The sequence below is a fragment of the Bos taurus genome, chromosome 2, assembly GCF_002263795.3.
Source record: "Bos taurus isolate L1 Dominette 01449 registration number 42190680 breed Hereford chromosome 2, ARS-UCD2.0, whole genome shotgun sequence".
Classification (NCBI taxonomy): domain Eukaryota; kingdom Metazoa; phylum Chordata; class Mammalia; order Artiodactyla; family Bovidae; genus Bos; species Bos taurus.
The window spans coordinates 20,237,324-20,258,208 of record NC_037329.1 but is presented as its reverse complement, the minus strand read 5'-3'; the positions used below and the strand labels follow the sequence as shown (position 1 = coordinate 20,258,208).

At 41.9% G+C, this 20,885-nt stretch overlaps 2 long non-coding RNA genes across 3 annotated transcripts in view; one reads left to right on the top strand and one right to left on the bottom strand.

Moving 5' to 3' along the window:
* The first annotated feature begins 3,297 nt into the window (after positions 1-3,297).
* The window catches only part of LOC112442548 (uncharacterized), a 77,840-nt gene continuing 60,252 nt past the window's right edge, over positions 3,298-20,885 (top strand). Inside the window, exons 1-2 of the long non-coding RNA XR_003030638.2 lie at positions 3,298-3,432; positions 3,552-3,621. This is a non-coding gene — a long non-coding RNA (uncharacterized lncRNA). The remainder of the gene's footprint in view (positions 3,433-3,551; positions 3,622-20,885) is intronic.
* LOC104971141 (uncharacterized) lies at positions 9,220-18,997 on the bottom strand. 2 transcript variants are annotated; one of them, XR_804732.4, is made up of 3 exons: positions 18,872-18,995; positions 17,846-17,918; positions 9,220-11,338 (listed from the first exon to the last, which is right to left on the bottom strand). It is a non-coding gene; the product is annotated as an uncharacterized lncRNA (long non-coding RNA). The 2 variants fall into 2 exon arrangements; XR_003030641.2 differs by lacking the exon at positions 9,220-11,338 and adding an exon at positions 17,259-17,418 and having other exon boundaries at positions 18,872-18,997.

The window sequence follows — 20,885 nt, the reverse complement described above, 5'->3', positions numbered from 1 at the left end:
GAATTTAATTACTTGCACGTTTTAATGGTCTTGTATATTTTGATAGTAAACTGTTTTTACAAAATTCTTGCCTTTTCAAGTACCTCAAATACATGAAGAACCAAAAATATTTTCTCCTTCATAACACGTTCAAAAGTATCCATCATCTTGACAGAAATGTTATTATAGTAATAATTTTCTTATACCTGATTATAATATTTCTATAGAATGGAAAACTCTGACTTTTCTTTGGAAGGGGGAATAGGGTTTAAAACATGCTTTAATAGTCATATAAAATGTATTCATTCCCAAGTTTCTTCACAAAAACCTTTGATATTACAATTTTATCTAGATTACATTTATAGTTTTGGAATAAACCAAACCTTTGAATAGTGTTGTGCTAATCTTGGTTAAATAAAAAAAAAAATTACTTCAGTGATATCTACTTGCAGAGAGTTAAAGAAATATTAATCCTGATGTTTTTAGTAGTTATGGAAATACTTTTTTCCTGAGGGACAGCTGAACTTCAATCTGAAATGTGAACATAGAACAAAATAACACAAGTATAAAGTTTCCTTTTGAATTTAATAAATCAACGAAGAAATGTTTATCGTGAAATTTTAAATACAAAACTTTTAGCCTGAACTCTTGAGAAAATCCTATTCAGTAAAATATTTGTTTCTATATTTGCTCCTTAAACCTTCTTGTCCTTCATTTTTCAAAGGAGCACTGACTGACCACATTCACAACTGCTGTCTGCAGGGAATGGCTCAAAGTCACCGCCATGTCATCTGTCCCTTCTCCCCAGCAGCCACGGTTGTCAAAAAGAAATTTTATTATTTATATCCATTCTTTTTAATTCTGTTTTTATTAGTTCTCAAAGTCTTTGACAGCAAATGTCAAACCACATTTAAATTGTTTTGATTTTTAACTCCATGCTCCAGGCCAGATTTCAAATACTTTGCAAATGATTTAAAAAAAAAAAAAAAAAAAAGCGTTGTTTAAAAAACTGTTAAAGAACACTTCATTCAGATAAGACCAAAAAGTCTGAAACATGGACAATAATTCCCATTGTAAGTTAATGATAGTTATTTTAAGCTAGAAGTGTCAAGTGAATACTGCTTAGCCAAAGATCCTCGGGTTCTCCATTTGCCTGGGACATTACCTGGCCACACAAAAAATCAAATGCTCTTGCCATCTAGAAAATTAAAAATACAAGGTATTCTCTTCCTCGTAACCCGCACAAGCCTCGATAGGAAACTAAAGGATCTTAGGCGGTAACTTTAACTTACCTCTTCTGGGCTTTAGCAAGTGGTTTACTTAAAAGTATTTACTTCCTTGCAAAAGGCAACTCATTCTTAAATGCAGCTGAAAACCTTGAACAACCCTGAGAAAAAATGATGCCCCGATATGTGTCACTGCCCATTTACTTCCTGTTTCGCCAACTTACAAGTAATTCACTCCTGATACTGACTCTTCAGATGGCAGCGTTTGCATCTTTTTGGACTACGAAACGTGGCCCGTGGTTACCTCTAGCTTAAAAGCACCCATCTTTCATTGGGCGCCGTCACCGTCATCTTTCTTCCTGGAAGACAAATCCTTTGCAGATCTCGCACCCCTCTTTACAAACCTGCGCGGGGCTTTCAGGGGGAGGGGGAGGCAAGACTTTGGTGGGAGCTGCTTCTCTTCACCAGACCGAGGGCTGACTGCAAAGGCGCGGGCTGGGTTCTCCAGCAATTTCCTGCTGATTCCAGATTCCACTCGAAGCAGCGTGGAGAGAAGTCGGACTTCTTTTCCGTGCGGAGTCTCCACGTTGGACTTGGAGAGCCCGTGGCCGTGAGCCCGGGGCTGAGTCCCTGTCCCAGGCCGACGGCCAGCCCGACGGGGAGGGCCGGGGAGAGGGGTCCCCGGGGCGGCGCGCCACTCTGGACTCCAGAGAGGGGGCTGCACGAGGGAGAGCTCGCTCCCACCGCCGCGGGCTCAAACCCCGGGGATGCACTTGAACCCGCCTCGAGGCCGACCGCTTGCCCCGCTCCCAGCGCACCCGCGCCCCGGGCGGAGCCGGACGCGGGCCTCACGCGCTGCTCGGCCTCGGTCGACCGAGAGGCCCAGCCCGGCCCGCGGCGCCGGGGGCCCCACCCAGTTCCCCGGGGTTAGCCCCGCGGCGGACAGCGCATCCCACTCTCGGACCTCGAGTCTGAAAGTGGAGACCGAAGGCCGCCTGTGGCAAAGCTCGGCTTACACTTCATTTTCCGATTTGGAGAAAATGTCACAGGAGAGAGGGTAAAGTGGGGGGGAAAAAAAAGAACCGTAAATTCGAGTTCGAGGGGGGCGAGGGCTGCCTGCTTGCGGCTCAGGGCGGCGCGGGCGCCCGGCGGGGATTCCCGGTCTCGCAGCGCACCCTAGTGGCCGCCCTGCGCCTCACCCGGTCCCCGCGACGCTCGCCGCGTCTCCCCGAGCTCATTACAGTCCGCAATATATTATTTCTTCCAAAGTATTGACAATGTGTGAGACTCCAGTAACCCCGCAGCTCTTGTCTGTAATCAGCACATTTATTCACATTTAGGGACAAGAATCCGAATTAAATCCCCGTGACCCAGATTGGGTTACAGTGTCATTTTCCCTGGATCCTCTTTTAAATCCACTCCACACCGCTTCTGTGTCTATTACATGCTAATTTAATTTTACTGTGGACGATATTTTCAGCATTTGCTGAGGACAGTAAATTTTGTAGTTTATGTTATTTCACTTTTTATGACTTTTTAACACTTAATAAAATTTTATTAGAGCACTTTTGTGTTTACAAGGCCACAAAACTCTTGGCAGGTTGTCAGAAGTCCTTTTTATTATGATCCTACTGATATACTGCGAGTAATGAAATAATCATGTCCAGAAATGTATCAAAGGCCAGAGGGATTATCCCACTTAGTAGCTCCACAGATGCGCCCAGAAGAATGCGGACACGCGGCAAGACGGGCTGAGAGGCGGCGGGAGGAAAGAGGCAGCCCCCGCGTCTGTCTGTACCATTTCGGTGCTTTCCTAAAAGGCTACAAGCAGGGTCATGTGACTTTCCGCGGTCTCAATAAAAAAAAAAGTATTCTATTGCAATAGTGCTTTTCTTTTTATTCTCCTTGTGTGGGCATTTAAGGCTGTTCTAGTGGCAATGAGGCTGGCCCAGCATATCCGTGTCAGTCAATTTCTTCTCATTTCTAAGTGTACTTTTGTGGCATGTAAGCAGCCGATGGTGACACTGGTGTTGCTCGTAGGAGTTCTCCAGCCCATGCCGAGAGAAGGCACGGGAGGGCCCCAGAAGGGCTCGAGGTGTTTGAAGGAACTCTCCCCCCACCCCTTCTGGCAAACCGCACCTTTTACTGTTGCTTTTTGTTTTGTTTCGCAAAACAGGGGAATAGTCACTGGAGGACTCTGCTTTCTGCCTTGTGCAAAAGAACCACAGTATGCTGCTTTTATTTTATTTTGGTTTTGGGGGGATAAGACTTGCTATGAGGACAGATACTGCAGCTTTTTTTTTTTTTTTTAAGAACCATTTCCTTTTCTTTTAAATATCCTTGTAGTCATTTAACACACTGGTGTTCATTCTTGCTGCAAAAGAAGGCCATTGTGCTTCCTGACCCCAAAAGCAAGGTGGGTGGCTTTGTTTTATAATTACGTTTTCTGTCTTCAGCTTCCTATTTCTCTTGCTCTGTTATTTCCTAAGTGGTGTGCCAAAGTGATCAAAGTGTGAGGCATGGAGTCATAAATGGAGTGATTTTGAAATTGCTGTTGCTGTATCCAGGGCACGTGTTCTTCTAAACTTTGGCTCTGAGGGGCTTTGGCAGTATTTTTCACAAGTGTGTGTGTGCGCGTGTGTGTTGCATGTTCCAAAACACATCACGTTTGGATTTTGGAGTCTGTCATTGTTTAAAACAGCGCCTGGGAAGCGTGCCTCTTTCCCCGGATCGCCTCTACCACACACACGTGTGCGCTCTCGGGTTCCGACGCACACAGGGGCTGCTCACCAGGGCTCTTTGATTTCAACTTCAAGGGAGCAGTTTTGTTCTTTGGATGCCATTTGCTAACTGTGGGCAAAACTTGGTGCCTGGTCTGTCTACTGTGTGTACAAGATGGTCTGGGTTCTAGAAAGAGCAACTGAAGGCTAGCAGTCATCCTTTAAGAAAAATTTATGTCCTGAGACCATCTGGGCGGCCATGTTCGTCTTTTTATAGTGTTTTCCATTTGCAGACATGAGGTGGTTTTTCTTTTTTTCTCTTGTTCAAATGATTTTTCTAATGTAGCTGAAGAACTTGCAAAGAAAGTGATCTTAGGCTGGGAGTAAACACTCTTCCTTCATCCTGGTTGTTACTGATGATTCGTATGTTTTGCCTTTTACTGCAAGAGACATAAGACTGGACAGAGAAAAGGGTTCAGATTTTAGCCCTCCAAATTTCAGTGCATTTTACTTAAGGGAATTTATGCGCAAGTACAGGAATCAGGAAAGCATATTAATTTTAATTCTGCTATAAAGTGACAGTTCAATTTTATAAGTAATTTCTGTCTAGGACAATTTAAATAACATTTCAAAGACTGTAATAGCCTTCAAGTTAGAAATATGTTTTATTAGATTATGAAGTAAACCTCTGCTAAGATAGATATTTTGAATGCATCAAAATGTGTTTTGTAATTCTTATTCAAAAGAGCGGGAGATTGCCTTAAATATGATAACTGATGACATACGTCTTGGTCAGTGGAGAGCCTAGCTAGTGTGCACAGGGATTTTACGGCCCTACTGAAGTGTTCAAAGCTGAAAGAGTCAAGCCCCAATCCTCTCACCTAGGGAATCCATCTTTGAAAAGAGGAGTAAACGAACCAAGCTAGAGGCAGGAAATGGTCCCCTCACGTGGCCAATGTGTCAGAAAGCAGTCTCACATGCTGTGAGAAGGCAGGAAGGTGTGGGGGTCCAGAGGACAGGCCCTAGAACCACACTGCTTGGGTCTGACTTCACTCTGTTGCGTACTCCGTGTGTGGCCTTAGACAGGTTGTCTAACCTCCTCGTGTTTAGCTTCTTCATCTGTAAAATGAGAGTACCTCCCTCCTAATGTTTTTGAAGGGTTAAAAGAGTTAGTTTATATGAAATACACAAAAAAGATCCTTTAACCCTAGGGAGACTAACCTATCCATTACCTAGCACGTGCTGGTGCAAAGTAGACGGCACTGAACATTTGTCAGGTGAGTGCGGCTCTTATTTCACGGGCTGCCCTGGCTGCTCAGGTGTGACCCAGGGGCAGTAACTAAGTCAGTGTCGGCACCAGGGTGTGCTTGACTCCCTGAGAATGGTCAGCACTCCAGGAAAAGCTGTGTCTAACTGCTCATTTAGTTTTGGCTGGGTTTGTATATAGTATCTCAATTAGCAATTGAGGTATAAAGTTTCCGAGGAAAGGAGGAGCTCAGATTTGGGGAGAAGGGTCCCATATGCAGTGCAGTGCTTTGTAGAGAAGTAACAGATAACCAATAAGATAATCTAATTTGGGAACACATATCAAAGCACCCTGATCATCATTTGTTATTCGATAAACTGTAGTTACAGACACTGTGCTAAACTCTTTGATACATGATCTCACGTCATCCTCACACTGGCCTTCAAATAGGTAGTTATCATAATTCATCTTTTACAGGTAAGAAATATGTAGCTCAGAGAAGTCAAGTGACTTTCCCAAGGTCACACAGCTAGTAAATGACAGATCTGGAAGCTTAACCCAGGTCTCTGGGAATGTAAAATTTATGCAGTTAATCAACTTCTGTTCTACACTACCTCCCAATCTGTTTGGTTTTATGGAGCTCCTAATCAATGTGGTCATTTATGATTTATAGTGTAAACCATCATGAAAATGGAAATAATGAAGGTTGGGACCTAGACCTGTTAAGTCTTGAGTCATCAGCATCTTGTACAGTGATTTGAATGCCTGCCAGACTCAGGGGAGCGAGACACAGGCCTGCCTCCCAGGGCCTTGCCTACCTCAGTTCCTCCCACGGCTACAAGCAGATGTTTGAAAAAAGCCAAGGGAGAAGTTAGGATTACTTTTTCCCCCGTTGGAAAATCATGATTAAGATGAATTTACCTTAAGTATTAAAACAACAGGTGAATGGCATTGCGTGTGTGTGTGTGTGTGTGTGTGTGTGTGTGTGTGTGTGTGTTCAGTTGCTTCAGGCGTGTCCGACTCTGCAAGCCTATTGACTATAGCCTGCCAGGCTTCTGGCGGGTGATGAAAGACTTAAAAAGCAGAATTCAGACAAGTGGGTGGCAGAGCACTTTTTCCTTTTCACCAAGAGTTCTTCACGGACTTTAAAGATAGTCATTCTCCCGAGCCAGATGACAGGTTTCCTGACCATTTCAGGGGGTAAAGAACAAACTGAGACAATAAGGAAAGCCTTGATCCACATACAAGGTCACTTAAGGGCAGGCAAAGGTGGTGCAGGTGTGATCTGCTTTAACTACACGACTACATGATGGCACCTTTAAACACGTGTGCAGAACCCCAAAAGAGGTCATCAAAGAGCCCACAAGAGAGAGAGAGACTGTAGGAATAGTCAACACCTCCTTAGTAAAAAACACATCCAAATCTAAATTTTAAAAGTGGATGATGAAAAGACGAAAGCTGATAAGCAGTATACTTTTCTTGAGAAGAGAAAACTCAGTCTTGGGTTGGTGAGATTCTACCACCATCAAAACAATTAGAATTCAACTTTGACTTGTGACTTTAATGCTGGGAGAAGGGGAGGGAAAGGGGAGGAAACGAGGTGCCTCCAAGGGGGCTCATGACTCCACACAGCTCCAGCTCCCTGCCTTAATGGACAGGCTTGCAGTCTCACCAGTTCGGATTCACTGCTGGGCAAGGTTCTGGGTTGACTAGTCCTCTGAGCACTCAACTCACCGTGCTATCTTGGGCTTCTCCTTTTTGAAAGATAAAAGTCATCAGAATATTAACTCACATTTACAGAGTTTTGGGAATACAGACTGTATTTAGAGTTCATTTTGAGCTCTTCGCCATGAAGTCTGAATAAATTTTTTTAGAAAATAGATGAGTACCACATTGTGCCTTGCTGAATATTTGATAAGAACAAGAGAAAACTAAAAAAGCAGCATCCGTTGCTGAATTTAACCCCACTGACATAAAAACGTAGCACGATGGACGACAGAACTGAAGGTGAAAATCTCTGAAAAGAAAGAATGAATGATACGCCAGCCATTTGGCAGCAGATATAATTTTAAGCCATCAAAACTTTTAAGGACCTTGAGTCATTTTCTTCAAATTTGACTTGCCTTTCTTTCTGCATCTGTGAATTTGCCATGTTAAAGTTTATTGCTATAACCAGTTTTGAATGAGGGTGCATCTTTTTTGAAAAGGTCTGAGTACTTTTTGATTATTTGATGGAAAGGATATACACTTTTCCTTCTTATGTAGCTTTCAAACTAACTGCTCTGATATAAATAAAATCTTGAAAAACATGTATGCGCCCTTTTTAAGCTAAGAGCACACATTCTGTTCCCTGAAAATTATGTGATTGCTGAAAGCATCTTATGAATGAGATGGTTCTCAGCTCTAGATTAGTCAGCTAGCCGGCAGATCAGGTCTTATTCCTACAGTTCCACAGTCGAGAGTGAATGCGATGATCAGCAATGCCCAAATGCAAACCTCAAGGCAACAAAGCAGTGAGCCCCCAGGGCAGGCTGTGAGGACAGGAAGCCACTGGAATCTGGTTGCTAGGAGACACTCCTCTCGCTTTTGCTGGCGGCAGGAAGATGTCCTTGAGCGTGGCTTCCCCTGGGGTCGGCTTTGGACAAGCCGCGAAGCAGTCTGTCTTGGCTACTGCCATCCTCCCAGTAGGACTGACCAGTCCATGGCTGCAGGTGACGTGGAGGGGCAATGACGGGCTCTGTTACCTCAGCAAGTTTCTCACACATGCCCTGCCTTTCTGATAGACTCTTGAAATCAAGAACTATTTCATATGTCTATTCTGGGTTTTGAGGATATGGCAAAGGTAGATCCCTGTATGATGCTTACATCTGTGAGAATTTTGCAACATGAAATTACATGAAACAGGGGACTTCCCTGGCAGTCCAGTAGTTAAGATTCTGCTTCCACTGCAGAGGTTGTGGGTTCAACCCTTGGTCAGGGAACTAAGACCCCACATGCCATGTTGGGCAGTGAGGTCAAAACAAAACCAATAAATAAATACATAAACACACAAATAAATAAAATGATAGGAAACAGCCTACAAGTGCTGCAGGGGAAAAGAGGGATAGGATAATTAGTTAATAGGAATAGAAAGAGATGTCCTGGGAGAGAGAACTGGGGCTGGGGGTGTTGCTTAGGGAAGGATGACTCTCACAGGAGAATAACATCGACCTGGGAGAGCTCTCTTGGGGGCAGGTGGGGTGGAGGACTGTGAACCTTGTCTATCTTGCTCGCAGAAATATCCTTAGTACCTAGGTCAGTGATTGGTAGAAGGTGCAGCCTCAGTGCTCAACGGAGTTAAAAAATTAAGGTGCTGCTGGCAGATTCTGAGCCTGGTAGAGAAGAAAGTTTTGTGGTTTATAAGTGCTCTTCCTTTTAAAAAAAATTATTTTAATTAGGGGATAATTGCTTTATAATATTGTGATGGTTTTTGCCATACGTCAATATGAATCAGTCACAGGTATATATGTGTCCCCCTACATCCTGAATCCCTATCCCTCCCTCTCTCCCCACCTTATCCCACCAGGTTATCACAGAACACCGGCTTTGGGTGCCCTGCTTCATACATCAACCTCACACTGGTCATCTATTTTACATATGGTAGTGTGTATGTTTCCATGCTGTTCTCTCAAATCATCCCTCCCTCTCCTTCTCCCACTGAGTGCGAAAGTCTGTTCTTTTTTTTTTTTCATTATCTTAATTTTATTTTATTTTTAAACTTTACAATATTGTATTAGTTTTGCCAAACATTGAAATGAATCCACCACAGGTATACATGTGCTCCCCATCCTGAACCCTTCTCCCTCCTCCCTCCCCATACCATCCCTCTGGGTCATCCCAGTGCACCAGCCCCAAGCATCCAGTATTGTGCATCGAACCTGGACTGGCAACTTGTTTCATACATGATATTACACATTTTACAATGCCATTCTCCCAAATATTCCCACCCTCTCCCTCTCCAACAGAGTCCATAAGACTGTTCTATACTCAGTGTCTCTTTTGCTGTCTCGTACACAGGGGGTTATTGTTACCATCTTTCTAAATTCCATATATATGCGTTAGTATACTGTATTGGTGTTTTTCTGTCTGTTCTTTATGTCTGTGTCTCCTTGCTGCCCTGCGTTTAGAATCATCGGTACCACCTTTCTAGATTCCATACAAGTGCTCTCTCAAATGCATTATTTCTCAAATACATGCAGTTTATTTATATGCCAATTACAACTCAGTGAAGCTATTGAAAATACATGATCTCATTAGCTATTTACAACTTGGTGCAGGGCACCTGCTCATTATTTCATTTCACAGAGGAAGAAACAGAAGGACCCAGAGAGGCACATGGCTTGCCCGAGTTTAAATGTTTCAGAAGCCAAGACTTCTGGGTCTTCTGTCTCCACACACCTCATTTGCCCCCTTCTGGGAGCAGCTCTCTGCTGAGAGGCTTGGGACAAGGCCAGCCTCTGGTGGAGGAGGCCAGCCAGGAGGCGGTGACAAATGGCTGTTTATGAGGTGACTGTGGTGCTGGCTCTGGGGACTGGAGAGGAAGACAGGCGAGCAGGGTTCTCTCTCTCTCTCTTTCACCCTGTGCTTTGCTCGCTTTGCCTTTCCTCCCCATTCTCCCTCAATCGCTGCCGGGGTCCGGACCTCTGAGGACATTCCTTGCTAAGCGTCACGTGTATGGACTCCATGACTGCCACAGTGGCCACAGGGCCAGCTTTGGGACAATACTGTCCACAGAGGAAAGGGCAACCTTCCCCTCCCCAGTTCTATTGAGATAGAATTGACATATAACATTGTCTAAATTCAAATTATGCAATATAATGCAAATTGCATGTTTGCAAATTTGCATATTGCAAAATGACTACCAAAAAAAAGATTAGTTAACATTCATCACCTCATATAATTACAATTTGTTTCCCTTGTGATGAGAACCTTTTAAGATCTACTCTTAGCCATGTCTGAATATACGATACTGTACTGTTAACTGTAGTCAGCATGCTGTACGTTGCATCCCTAGGGCTTATGGATCTTACAACTGCAAGTAACTGTAACTTTGGACCATTTTCACCCAATCCCCTCACCTACTGCCCCTGTCTCTGGCAAGTGCAAATCTGATCTCTGTTTTGAGTTTGTTATTTTTTAGATTCCACGTATAAGTGAGATCATACTGTATTGTCTTTCTCTGACTCATTTCACATAGCATAATGCCCTCGAGAGCAGCACCTTTTGGATCTGAAGCATGATATCTGTGGCACCTCTTGAAGAGGTCTGATATAAAGAGAATATGAAGAATGAGATTTGGAGCCCGTCAAATATTACTCGTATTTAGACCGCACTTGTGACTGTTGCATTTAAATAGGTATTTAAAAGACTATCTTAATGGGCTTCCAGATCTGGTTTCAAAAATAGTCATGCAACTCTCACATGTGTGAATGAAAATCACCAAATTTTGACTTGAAAATTAAATGGCCTCACAAATATAAGCCATTAGACCATGTGAGAGAGGCCATATAGTCCCGGGGGCTTCAGAAGCAGATGACTGAAGTTGGAATCCACATTCTCCCATTTATTGAAAACTAGGTGTTACTTAACCTCTTTGAGTCTCAGTTTCCTACTTAACAGGTTTGTGTGCCAGTTAAATAATAAACTAAATATAAAGAATTGTTTGCAGCTCCAGTGATCACCTTCTGGCTGGTCACCACCGTCTCCTCCATCATCAGCTCATCATCTTCATCAGCTGCATTACCAAAAACAGTCTGTCCTAGCCCGTGGCACTAGAGAAAAGCGGACTTGCTTCCTTTAGCATCTGGAGTCTCCCAAGGCTGAAGGTTATATTCCTAATGCTACAACTTCAATGATTTTTACCCTTATACCTCCTTCGATAGTCTTTTTCTCCCCTACCAACTTGCTCATCTAGAGCTGTTCCACTTGAAGGGCTTCTTAGTACACATTTGTTGAGTAAATGTATGAAATGAACCGCATCACATCCAGTGAGGATTCTTCCTTTGTGAAGGGTTGTGGTGGTGGTTGGTGAATAGTGTTGATAAACAAGAGTGACTTGGGACAAGGGTTTCTGTGGGGTCAGGTGCTAGATTCTCAACCCAGTCATTCAGAAATTCCTTTTCATTAAACTGCAAAGCAACCAATTGGAAAAGAAAAATTCAGTCAACTAGTTCTTTTATGGAAAACACCCAGGTTAGCAAGCTTTTTCTCCCACTCTGATGTCCTCTCATCGGCCTCTGCAGTGGCGTGGCTAGATTGAGTCATGGTCCCCACCACAGCCTTACCTAAGGCTCCTGTGACACAGCCTCCAGTTCAGTGTGTGTTCCAGCCCCAAAGCACTCAGCCAGCTGCTCTAGAAAGAGCAGGCTTGACCATCTCCAGCCCCTTCACCAAGCCTCAGTGACCTGTTCTCATAGTCATCTTGCTGCTGAAGCCCAGTTTGCATCAGAGTACAGATAAGGGGTAGAACAGCAATATTAACCGCCTGAATAAAAGGCAAATGGGAACAGGATTTTTTTTTTAAGCCAGCAAGGAGCTCAAGAAATCAGCCTGAGTGAAAGGCAGTTTGGGGCCAGTATCTTCCCGAGAGGTATTATACCAATACATGGAAACAAGAGGTCCCTTGTCCCTTCTTAATAAGAGTCAAACAGATATAAAACCACCTTTTAGTCTTTTAGTCATACTTCAAAGTAAAAAAAAAAAAATTTTTAAGTATTAGGCCTGTATTTTCCTTTATTAGCAGAAGCATTTCTTCATATTCTCCCAAGAATGCTAGTGGCTAATAGTGACCTCGAACAGGTTCTAGGATCCTGGCAAACTCACTTAACTCTGGCTGCTCCATCCCCAGGAGCTCAGACTGCCAGTCTCCAGTCATCTCAGCTGGGGATCTGGCTTTGCATTTCTTTGCATAAATTCAGCCCATGGGTCTCATCCTAAAGTAACATCAGATGTGTATCCAAGAAGCACTTTTCTTTCAGATTTATTTGCCTATCTGCCAATCCAGTCCTTAAATATTTTCACACAGTCTGTATATTCCAAAAGATGCCTTGTCTGTCTTCTTGACTACTGTATCTCTAAAACTTAGCCTATGTCTGGAATAGCATAATCACCGAAAGAATATTTGTTCAGTAAATAATCAAGTGATTATCAAATACCCACTATGTATTGAAACTGGAGGCTATCGATATCATAAAACACGGTTCCTGACGTCACTGTTGGTATTCACAATTCTTTTTCAGCCTGGCTTTGTACCTCATCAGAAATATAGATTTCAAGGCTGCTAATGCTCTTTTTATATTCAATTGACTGGCCGTTTCAGTAATTGACTGCGTAGTGCATTAACACAGATGCAAAATTCCCTTCAGAGACAAATGAGGGGAAAAAAAAATAATCAGCTTCACATCAGACAGATTCTCATCATTTCTCCCTAAAGTGCACAGCACCTAGTCACTAATGGCTGTAGGAGACTTTGGAGACACTGATCTAATGACTGCACCATTTCCTACAGGTCTTGTTAGCTCCTAAAACCATATGTAAGAAGTTATTGTATTTGGCTTTCTTAAGCCCTGTTTTAAAAGCAAGGCATTTAATTAGTGCTTGTTAAGATGTTGCGAGCGCTCTGACCACTTCTGTCACCCCTGCTGTTTCTTCTTGGTCAGCATATTTTCTGGAAGTGTTGTTTCCAGGAAAGCACACGAGATGCTTCTCTGCTTGGAAGCTGTGTGTGTCCACACGAAGCCGGTTTGGAATGGAGACCCAGGACCTCGTCAGACTGGCCGTGCAGGAAGGGCCTCTGTGTTCCCAGCAGCTTCTTTGAAAGACCTCTGGTTTTGACATATTTATTGAGAAAGCTGAGACCTCAAAATGGGTTTAGGACCACTATAGGAGCCCTAGAGAAGAAGGTCACAAAAGGGAAATGTATTCGAAATATTAAATCTAAACATGTTTCTAAACATTTCATAAAAGGGGAGTTTGCTTGAAAGGATATAATTTTCAGTTACTCTAAGAGATGCTAGGAAAACTGCAAAACAGTTCATGGCACTGAGAAATCCACTGATACGAAAATAATAAATATGTTGAATATGGTTCTATTAAATTTGCAAATACTTAATACCATTAATTTAATTCAATTAATTAAATTTAAAATTCAAGCTGGTTTTAAACAGTCAGACAATTTTACTGAGTTTTCCCCAGAATCCTTTATCCACATTCAGATTAGAAGGGTTTGATATCTGTGGTTTATGAATCACAAATGCATGCCAAATCCAGTTCTAAAAAATATTACAGGACAATAAAATATGAATTTGTGGATATGAGGAAATATATGTGTCTAAATAGATTAAGGAATGTTATATAACCAACTAAGAGAATTTACTTATATCCCCCCTCCAACATCCCAAACATATATTTAAAGTTTCATGTTGGTTATTGCATAAGTGATAATTTAAAAAATTTTCCACTCTCTTTGAAATGTGCTCTTTTAAGGTAATCCTTAATTAAAGAGGAAGTCCAATGAATGTAATTTACACTTAGCCAAATTATTAAATCTCCATATTCCCTAAGAAATTTCTATTGGAATCCCTTTTGCCTCCATAACTGAAACCTTTAAATATATGGAAGGCCTCAGTGAAGGATTAGCATTTGGCACCGGGTGTAAACATTTCCTGTTGGGCCCTCAACCACTAACAAGCTTCTTATTTGGGAAAGAGGGGCAGGAAAGGTGGGAGGGAGGGAAGATAGGGGAGAAGTTGGCCAACTCAACATCTGAAATCTTGATCATGGTTTTCGCTTTGCACTGATGATCAGTGGTATTGGTGTCTATCCGTGTGTCTTTCCCTGTTTGGATGGAGAGGACCCAAGACCATCTGCAGTCATGATGGTTAGTAGAGCAGCCCAGCCAGATATCTGGCTGCATCCCTGCCCCTGAAGCAGTTGTTGGCCACTCCTGATTCCCTTTGAACGTATTACCGTGATTCACCAGTTTCTTGATGTGAGCGAGAGTCAAGTCCTGGCTTCAGTCTAGTTGGAAACAAGATTTATGAAATGAGGAGGGGTATCCCCTTTGCTGGAAGAATGGCTGTTTTCGTCGGCATAGGGTTTAATGATGCAGCAGGTTCCTCTGCACCCTGGACAACTCACTCTTTGAACACGGAGAGAAATAGCGCATCAGAAAATTATTTTCATGGTGTTGCCATGTTTACTGTTTCCTGTGATCTTTGCCTGAAAGTGTTTTTAACAAAAATGAGGGTTGAGCAAAGAAATATTTGAGCCAGGGGATGAAAGGGGTTGTTATTATGTTTCCTTTCCAGGTTAATGTGGTGGCCTTTGATTTAAGCACCATAGACTTAAGACAGGATATGACACCAATTAAAAACATGAAACTTAATTTTTGGACTAAACGATTACATACTCTTTCTTCTGATATCTTGTTGATGGTTACTGACATGACATTTATTTCTCAACCACAATCCTAAATGTATTGGATTGGATTGATTTAAGGTACACAGGGCAACTGAGAGCAGTGCACATAAAAGTCTAGACCCATCTCCCAAACTGTAAAGTAGCTCTTTGCTCTTCCCTTGTCAGCACAAGGTCAAGAACACAGGCAAGCTGACTCTGTGAGCCCCAGACCCACTCATCTTGGTTGGAGGCAGATTTAAATTTAAGCTCTAAATATCAAAACAAAATAATTGATTTTACCTCCTAAAGTACAGCAGGGGGAAAAAATTAATAACTTCTCTTTAGCTTTACATTTAAATTGCATTTTTTCACAAGACTTTTTGTATTTATTGAAAACCAACTGTAAATAGTAATCACAATATACTACATGATGAATTATTAAAAATATGAAAAGTAGTGTGCTATATCTGGGTGACAGTATGTTTAAATAATAAAATTGAATATTCATATTTAATCCAATGCAACAAAGAGTGAAAGTGAAGGCATGCAAATTAACAAGCCAGGTCAAACTCCTCATCTTTTCTCTTAGGTACCTTGTTTCACTCTAACTAATGATCCCATTAAAAAAGTATTAGTGGTTTCAGTTCAGCCCCTGGTGGTCTATGTCACATATTACATAACCCGCTGGTGGGTCCTCCAGGGCTATATTCTATTGATAGACAGTAGGCTTTTATAATTCTGTCTCTGTGTGTGTGACCTACCTATTATACACTTGAAAATACCGGAAATATTTATTAAAAGGAGACAAGTTAAATTTTGTAAGACCTTTCAATGAGTTTAAAAATTTCACACCTGCAACTCTACACTAAGTGCTCAAGTTATTATGTTTAAAAGAAAAAAGCTACTCGTAACTTTGACTCCTTGTGGAAAATTACCAAACACACTGCAGTTTTTTTAACCACGAAAATCCCTATTTCCCCTGTGTGGTTAGCTCCTCACTGTGTCTCCAAGGAGTCTATGGAAGTCTGAAGCACTGCAGAAAAATGAGAATTTCCACACTTAAATGCAGCCAAAGCAGCATTTTTAATGATTAAAAATAAGAGCAGAAGTGGAAGAGGAAGGGACCCTGGGTCCTTGTTTTGTTTTTTTGCTCCCCTAAAATAATAAGAGTGTGGGGTGTTCCAGGTGAGAGTCAAATGTGGGCCTGTTTTTAATTTTTACAGGATTTTTTTTTTTAAGGAAAAAACCTCCCTTAAATCTCCTCACTGTCATTTGCATGCCGTGAACGCTAAAATGAAAGGAGGCATCAAGGCCAAATTCACCCGTTAACGGCTTTTGTGAGCTGTCAGGAGCAGTTCTCAGGATCTGGGCTTTTATTTCAGTTTGCGAAATAAGTGTGCATTTTTGACGAGTTCTTTCTATCGTTCAGTTGAATGTACACAGCAGATGCTTCCAGTATGACATCCACCCACCCTCCCACACAGGTTTTATACATTTAAAGAAGATGAATATCTTTAGCCCCTTAGTAATCACATTTTTAAAAGCTCAATATTTGGATCAGAGAGTAGAATACTTTCATAGGCAACTCTCGTGGGCAAACGTGCTAATTGTTTTCTATGCCACCCTTTCATTGTGTGCGAGCGGATAGCAAAATGGTGGTTCCAGCATTTTGTTGTATGAGGGCTTCTTTGCAGACAGCCTCCCATCTCGTATCACATAACCAGTTCGTGTAAGAGAGAAAAGCCACATTTCCCACGCTCAGGCACGGATTCAATAAAGCATACACTGATCTTCCTCTCCTTACTGCTCTGCAGATGCTCAAGAAAAATTTTAGATACATTCGATACAAAGAGAGTAAATCCTGGTTAAAATTTAAAAAATGTAACAGAAATGATGTTTCAGTTAAACACGTAACTCCATGGTGTTGGTAAATGCAGATATTATGCATAGACTAACGTCCCAGTTAGAAATCTACCTTGAGAAAAGATCCAAGACAGTGTGAGCATAGAGAATATGAATGTTTTACTTGTGAATAAATGATCTTTCCAGATCAAGGTTGAGGTCATTGGCAAGCAAGTTTAGGTGAGCTCATTCCACAGTTATTTGCACATGCAAATCCGGCTTCTAAATTTTTCTTACCTTTTTCTGTCTTTTGTTCATGAAAAGATCTTTGATTAATTTCTTAAAATAAAAATATTCAAATAATTGAGCAATATAATAATTAAGCTTTGCTTCTAGTATCCATTATGAACTAGCTCCTAAATAGAACCAAAGGTAAGATAGATTTTGACTTACCTTTTACTGGATCTCAAATAGAAGAGAGATAAATTTGACTGAGAGAAGAATGTGACATTGCTCTGTATTGCCTACAGCTGAATCACCACTCTCTTTTGTCTGAAGGAAAACATTTTCTTCTCAATGAGGTGTATATTTTTAAGACTGAGAAAAACAGGGGGATAGCATTTTTTTTTTTGCCATTTGACTGAAATTTCCAAACATTGAGATTATAAAAACAATGGTGCTACATAAAACAGACCTGCAGCAACACTGTTTATGGCACACACAACAGTATTATTTCTGTTTGGTGTGGAGAAATTGTAAATAGGAGTGTGTAAAGCTATTAAATCTAGAAGCAGGAGGACTCTTACGGCAAGGTTTATTATACCAATGTCTGAAAAAAGCCTTACTTTTTTATCTGTGGGTGTTAAATCTTCGTGTTTGCAACAGTATTTTAACTCCGGAGCTATTTATCTGGTAGCATCTTCGAGAAAAAGGAAATGGACAGATGTCCATAAACAAAGGGCTCCACCTGGTGGTAAAGGGAAGGTATGAAATGTCGATGAGAACTAACGCTGTAAAGGGCGAACAGATGGAAAGGCAGCATCTACGCGAGTGTATGTGTGTGTGTGTGTGTGGCAATAAATATGTTTGATGCAGAACAATAACACATCCCCCAAATTTGGATTTCAATGTTGATATAGCTTTACAGTTAACACTTTATTATTTCTTTCAAATTCAATCCTTCTAACATATTTACAAGTTATTTTATTCCAAATGCATCCATCAGAACATACATAACGTGTGACCCTGACAGACAGGAAGCAGAATAGAAGGCAAACTCTCCATATCACCCGATCATCTTACTTTTAAGTACAATACCAACCAGTAGACAAATTTAAACAAAGAAAGCATTTGTTCCAACCCAAGGGTGTTCCTTGGGTAACTTCGTGGCTCACCTCATTAGGAAGGACTGGAGAGCATGTGGTACAGAATTCAATCGGGAGGAAAGGAGTAATTTCAAATCCATGCCTAAAACACAGAAAATTGCTCATTTTAAAATGGCATTTCTGGCTGAAATGTTGAAGAATTTGAATCTACATATTGTGACTCTTCCACCTTTTGAAACTCTAAAATTAGACGAGGAATTACACATACCAAATGCTATGCAAAATGTAAAATAGGCACACCGTTTATAGCTCTCGACGTAAGGTGGAAATTAAATCTTCAGCCTCCAATAAAATTGTATTTCTGTAATAAAACTGCTGCACTTTGACACTGGACTACATTGAATCCCAAATTAAACACCCCATTTACTGTACTGTAACAAGAAAAAGAGTTCGCTGCACTGAACACTATTACAGATAGAAAAAGGTATTATATTTTGCCTTGCCATCTAGGTGGAGTCCCCCCAAACAGGCGCTTGCCCCACCCCTTCTTTCTTAGAACATAACATATTTTGACGAAGGGAAAATTGAAGGTTTGTCTTTCATTGCTAAAGCGTCTGTTTCTTCCTTAATTATACAAACCTGCATAGGGGAGTAGGTCTAAAAAAGTCCATCAAGTACTCTACTTAGTACAAAATGTCCTATTGCGTTTCATGGATAACTCAGCCCCGTAAGCAGAAACAGCCGGTGTGCTCAGGGCTGGGGACATTTCTTTATGCGTTATATACAATGGAGGTGTTCTCCCAGAGAACTTACACCCACTGCCCCCTCCATAGCTACATCTGCAGTGTACACATATTGCTACAGAATCTATGGGGGGTTTAAACTTAGGATCTGTTCACACAGGTTATGTATTTATCTCACGCAGTGTTGATTTAGAAGAATTAGACTGGATATTGTTTTAAGATGCTGGTTGATTCCACACCCGCCGCCCCCAAGCTAGCACGGCCATCCGGCATTTCTGAAGGGGCTTTATGAGAAGTTAAAATCGACAGAGGTGAGAAGTAGAGAACGATGAATACTAATGTTGCTTCTTACCAACTGAAGAGCAGGCCGGCAGGACGGGATGCTGTGTGTCGGTGTCTCTGCCTTCCTCCCGCCGGCCCCGCGGAGCCCCCCTCTAGTGGACGGAAGGGGGAATTGCCTCTCCCGGCGGCCTTTCTCCTTGGCACATATACCTCCCCTCCCCCTCTCTCAGGAGATGGTGGATATTATTAACCTTCAAGCACGATACAGCGAGATGAATGTTAATCGTGAAGGGATTTCTAATCAAGTTTAATGGTGTAGGACAGAGAGAAGTTGTGTTAGCAGTTTCAATTCTGCTAGAAATGCTAATTGTTGCATTTCATGTAATAGGTGAGGATCATATGAACGTGGTAACAGCTCTGTTTCCATTTGGAAGTTGTTGCCTGTAATTTTGAGACAAGTATGGAGGAAAGGGACAGAGTCCTTAGTGCTGACGACTTGTCAAGAAGCTAATTTCTTGGGAACCATTAGATATTTAGGGCTTGATGTCTACTCAGTTCAAGAAAAGAGTGAACTCCTGGGAGAAAAATCGCTGAGTATGAGAAGCCCTGGGGAGGTTTTGAATCTGCAAGTATCACATGTCTCCACTAAAGGATGCAGAGGTTACTGTATTGAGTCACTGATGAGAAGAGCACTTCCATCTTTTATGTTTCCCTTTATGGTTCACTGCCATTTTTGCCAACATGTGAAGGTAACTTAAAAAAACAAACAAACTTATTTTGTATTGGGGTATAGCCTACTAATAATGTTGTGATAGTTTCAGGAGAACAGTGAAGGGACTCAGCCATACATATACATGTATCCATTCTCCCCCAAATTCGCCTCCCATCCAGTCTGCCACATAACATTGAACAGAGTTCCATGTGCTATACAGGAAGTCCTTGTTGGTTATCCATTTTAAGTATAGCCGCGTGTACGATTTTTTTTAAAGCAGATATTTCACCCTGACTTTGGAAATAGAGCACTTAAGAGTCCTAGATGAGCAAGGGGAGAGTCCCCATTCTCTGGCCTCTGTCTCCCTCATTGACTCATGAGTCATTGCCTGTGCTCTGATGCAAGGATGCCCTACTGTACCCAGCGCTGATGCTCCCACTCTGGTGAAGTTGGCATCTCCTGTACTTCTGTTGTCTGTCTTGGTCCCCTGGCTACTTGAGCTGCGGTTCTTGCAGGGCAGATATGTACATGGAAGTGAGGGTGCTGGGCTGTGCTTAGTCGCTCAGTTGTGTCTGACTCTTTGCAACCCCATGGACTGTACCCTGCCAGGCTCCTCTGTCCAAGGGGATTCTCCAGGCAAGAATACTGAAGTGGGTTTCAATGCTCTCCTCCAGGGGATCTTCCCAATCCAGGGATCAAACCCAGGTCTCCCACATTGCAGCCATATTCTTTACCATCTGAGCCACCAGGGAAGCCCAAGAATACTGGAGTGGGTAGCCTATCCCTTCTCCAGGGGATCTTCCAGAGCCAGGAATCTAACTGGGGTCTGCTGCATTGCAGGCAGATTCTTTACAAGCTGAGCTTCCAGTATTAGATGTTAAATGAGCAATGTCTTCAGTGCATACTTTTACTTGACTTTGATTACTTTGTATGGCTCAAGCCTAAACCACTCTAGTACTGTCATAAATTACCTGCCAATGAACTGGAAAGCCTTTTGCTGCAGTGCAATTTACCAGTTCAGTGTGGGCCTTGAAAAGTTTCCTTGTATTTTCATAGTTTACATGCTCAGTCTAAGTTTAAAAAACATCTAAGTGATAAATACAAAAGATCAAAAGATAGTCCTGAAGGCTCTGCACCTGTATGGAGATGGTTCATTTTAACTGTGTTGTGCCAGCCTCTGTTTTTGGCTATTGTCATCATTTATCTTTTTTTTTTTTTTTTTTTACAGACTCCTCAAAAAATGATTCAGTGTAGAGGAGATAAAAGTGATTCCCGGGTGTTAACATAAGAAGTGAAATCAGTGACCAACATTAGTTTCCCATCAATAATGATAATTATGCTAATTAGTCCAGGCATCACACACCTGTGCAAA